Here is a 3,630-nt window from a genome sequence, read left to right as displayed (position 1 = left end):
TTTTAATTTTCTATTTCAGGATTCAGAATTTGACAATCACAGACCCTGACACAAGAATCAAACTGGACTGATGAGGCAGAAGATATCTTACAGAATGTTTCAACAAGCGTAAAGTCGAGGAATTTGTTGACCCAGTGAATAATCGGATTGCACCTGGGCAGTCAATTGATTATGTTAGAACCTAAAACAACTCCAAAAGATAAAAGGCTTACAAACACAACATATATGCATGTTTCTTTCTTACTGAATGTATATTAGTTAACATAGGCTACTTCTATTATTTTTTGATAGACATACTTAATATATGTTGTTTAAGATTTGTGTTACATCATTAAATATTGTTGAAAACTAAAATTTAAATAACTTTATGAACGTATCTATTAGAACTCTGAGAAAATTCGGAATAAATTTGATACACAATATTTGGTATTCCGATCAATAATGATGTAAGATCACATTTTCTCACAGGTAATGGGTTAAAACAATAAAAATTTTACATAAAGTCTAATCCTTGTTTTTAAATGAAACTGAAAATATGCAATATAATTATATCATTACTCTTAGATACATGTAAAAATGATAATTTTTTTATATTTTACATTTTGTGCAGGAATCCCACATGATTGCTTAGATTATGTAAACTGTCTGTTAATTTTTCAAAACTTATTATAATTTTAAATTATTTCAAAACATTCTTTATTCATTTATTTATAACACACCGTCGCATATGTTTGCTGTTTTTTTCTAAAGAGAGACATAAAAATGATCGTTTTTCTCTAATTTTTAAGACTGTATGACTAATTATGGTCATATTTGCCATGGAAACCAATGAAATTCTACTTCTGTGAAAAAAGAATATGGCATTGTCTTTACTTCATACCAACATTTTCGAATAAATGAATTGACATTGAATTTCTGAAATTCATGTCAAACCTTTATACCATAGTGTTTTCATTGTGTATAAAGACCGTGACAGAGTGGATCTATTTTTAGTAACACAGCTTCGCAATTATGCATGATTCACTAAAACATTTATCATTTTTTGAGAACACTTGTTTATATTGCTCTCAAATTAAATCATCATTTCAATATGAAATATATGACTTATCACTGTTTGCCTAATTTTTACGTGAACCTGTACTTAAATTATGTACAGTAAATTAATAAAAAAAGAAATGTTTTATTTGTAAATTTTGGCATTTTCTTATAATTTGAAATAGAGCTCTTCTTTTAAGAAGATCAATAGAGTAAAAAAATGGCCATGACAATCAAGCCATTTAGAAGGTACACACCGAAAATAAAATTATTAGTAATCTGCAATTGACTTTAAAATTAATACTAGCAATTTACTAGTATAGTATAACCTTGCAAATGATCAGCTATAATTAAATGTAACTTTTTCATAAGATGAAAAATGGTAAAAATATTATTAAACATTAGATCTCGTTACGAGTAACGAATAGGTCTTCCGTCCGATTAATTTTATACGATACAATGAAATATCGATACTATCTGCCAATTCTGAGATCCTTGTGAAACTATTTTTTTTATCTCGAGACTGGAAACGGACGAACGAAAGGGATTAATAGAAAAAAAGCTAGTTGTTCTAGTACATTTGCCTAGTGGACATCACTGTTTATTATGCTAGATGAAACACCTAAGAAAATCTGTTATACTTGTTAAAAACATGGATTGTTTGAACCTTCCGGTGAGCACCGAAAGTGACAGTTGACAAAATTAAACCCGTTGAACACATCTTCAATCAATTGTCTATCATTTATAAAAGTTTCATGTCTCAATCACTTTGAGTGACTAAAATCTCGCGGATATCAAATATATCATCTGAGATATTTGAGATATCTCACTGGAAGTAGAATTTTTTTATTTATTTAACATTGGATAGATGACATATGTAAGGATTAAAACTTATACTTTAATTCTATATGAAATAAAATCAATGCCAAAAAATAAATATTTTTAGAGTGCGTCTGGTGACGACCGGAAGTTATGACGAACAAAACATAATAGTTTGAAGACATCTACAACTATAGATCTATAATCCTACAAAGTCTCAATGCCCAAGTCCTAATCATTATTGAGACCTCAATGTCAACATATTTTTGACGCGGGACAGGAAACGGACGACAGGAAATGAACTTTGGAAAAAAATGAAATAAATTTCTGAGGATAAAGTTTTGATCTATCATTCCTGCAAATTTTGAGTCGATCTATCGACCCATCTCTGAGAAACCTTGTAGACAAAAAATTGGGAACAAAATTCGTACCCAATTTTCGAGCCAAAGTGAGCTCCTAGAATGGCGCCACTGACACAAAACAAAAACAATAGGATCAACTTCAGACTATGGTCTACCTAACCTGAAAATTTCATATTCATGTCTTTGATAGTTTCAGAGTTTTAGTGTGCACAAAATAGGTCGTAAAAATGAACAAAATGGCTGATAAATCGGTACCGGAAGTGACGACAAGAAAATTATCAAAAATGTATAAAGTTCATATCAAGTCTAATCATCTGTGAAAAAATGGTGGAAATCGGTCGAATAGTTTTTGAGAAATCGTCTGCACAAAATTTGTGAAAAAAAAAATAATAAGAAACAGTACGAAAACTATAAGGTCTTCCGTTGGAAACGGAAGACCTTAATGAAAATTTGTTCAATATTATTTAAATACACTTAAAAAAAATAGTTACAAAATTAATTCAATCAAAATTGTTAAAATGATATTGTTGAATATATGTTCAAATTAAACTGCATATTTAGTTTGGAACTTTCCAATGGTCAATTCGCTTAGTTTTGAATTAACGTTTTTGTTAACGTCATAATATGTATTCCCCTTGGCCTTGTTTGTTTGTTGTTGTAGTTATTGTTGTTGTTTTTTTAAAATTATTTTGGAAACAAAATTGCCGCCAGGCCTTTATCTCAGCGCTCTTTTTTCGCGCACATGCGTTAATGTGGTTTTTTTTCTTTATTAAATATGAAATATAATATTTTTCTGCACGTAATATCCGACGTTTATTTTTTTCATCAATTCTAATAAAAAATCAAATTCATCTAATGTTTCAAACAAAATAAAGTGCGTTGTTTCCAACAATGGGCATGCGCAGTAATGATTTAACATTATTTTAAACATTGAAATCGATTGAATTAACATATGTGATTTTAGAAAGTAAGTAATATCTACAAAGAAAATGTTGTTTACTAGTTAGACGTGTTTGTCTTTTCATGATAAATTTAATTTTTCGAAGTTTTTTTTTTTTACCAGGCTGGTCAATGTTATATCTCATCCATTGTCTTCTATAATGCTTAACACCAGACCTTAAAACTATCTACATTGTCTCTATTGTCTCTGTTTTATACTAATCACACAACAGAAAAACGTTCAATAGGACATAGTTATATTTAATATTGCATTTCAAGTGTAATATCTGTGATGACTAGCCTGTCCTTAAACAGGAAAATGCTAGAGTAGATTTCCGTATTGTCATTGTAAATGTTATAGAGCACTACCTTCCATTTCAATAATAATAAAAAAAGAATTAAGTACTTACAATTAACATTCATTATTAAACGAGGAAATGAGTTATAATTTTATAACATCTCGAAGTCTATTTTT

Source organism: Magallana gigas, chromosome 1, assembly GCF_963853765.1.
Source record: "Magallana gigas chromosome 1, xbMagGiga1.1, whole genome shotgun sequence".
NCBI classification, from domain to species: Eukaryota; Metazoa; Mollusca; class Bivalvia; order Ostreida; family Ostreidae; genus Magallana; species Magallana gigas.
The sequence above is the reverse complement of the archived record's forward strand: the minus strand, read 5'-3'. Positions refer to the sequence as shown.